The following is a 584-nucleotide window of genomic DNA, read 5'->3' as shown; positions in this document are numbered from 1 at the left end:
GAACATTATTCTATTCAGACGTCTACCTCCTAAGTCTGATGGAACATTGGTTCTAGCATAGAGAATGACAAAAGAGCCCCTTAGTGTTTTACATATGGAGCTTGAGGATACTGTCAGCACTCCATAAATAATAGCTACTGTAATAATCACGAGTTCTGATCTGCACATCCCAGATCTGAGCCACTAATCCAAACAAAAGCTTGTTAACTATATTAATTTAGCCTAACGGAGGAAGAATGATGAGAATAAACAGTCGGTTCTATCTAATTTCTCACTACAGCAGACACATCATTCTTCATCTCCATGGTCCAGCCTGTAGATTCAATAATTAAATTATGTACTGCATTTGGTGGATGCCGGGAAAGCAAAAGGGAAGAAAAATACTTCATCGTTAACTATAGATTTTTTTTCCTTGATAAGACTCAGGCTTGAAAGAGCTACATAGATTAAGATGATGATTTTTAATGTCAAGTTAACTTTACTTGGCTCTCTTGTTGCCCTAAAATTTATTATATGCTCAGCTCCCGTTACCCCTCCCCCTCGCAAATCTACTGCTTGGTCTTTGTCAAGAGTCACGTATACTC

The 584-nt window shown here is 38.0% G+C and overlaps 1 protein-coding gene across 1 annotated transcript in view; it reads right to left on the bottom strand.

The window, feature by feature from the left end:
• DCTD (dCMP deaminase) overlaps positions 1–584 on the bottom strand; it is a 28,944-nt gene that overhangs the window by 27,007 nt on the left and 1,353 nt on the right. The window lies entirely within an intron of this gene.

Source organism: Pteropus vampyrus, unplaced genomic scaffold (genome assembly GCF_000151845.1).
Source record: "Pteropus vampyrus isolate Shadow unplaced genomic scaffold, Pvam_2.0 Scaffold92, whole genome shotgun sequence".
Classification (NCBI taxonomy): domain Eukaryota; kingdom Metazoa; phylum Chordata; class Mammalia; order Chiroptera; family Pteropodidae; genus Pteropus; species Pteropus vampyrus.
Note: the sequence above shows the minus strand (reverse complement) of the source record. Positions and strands in the feature narration are given on the sequence as shown.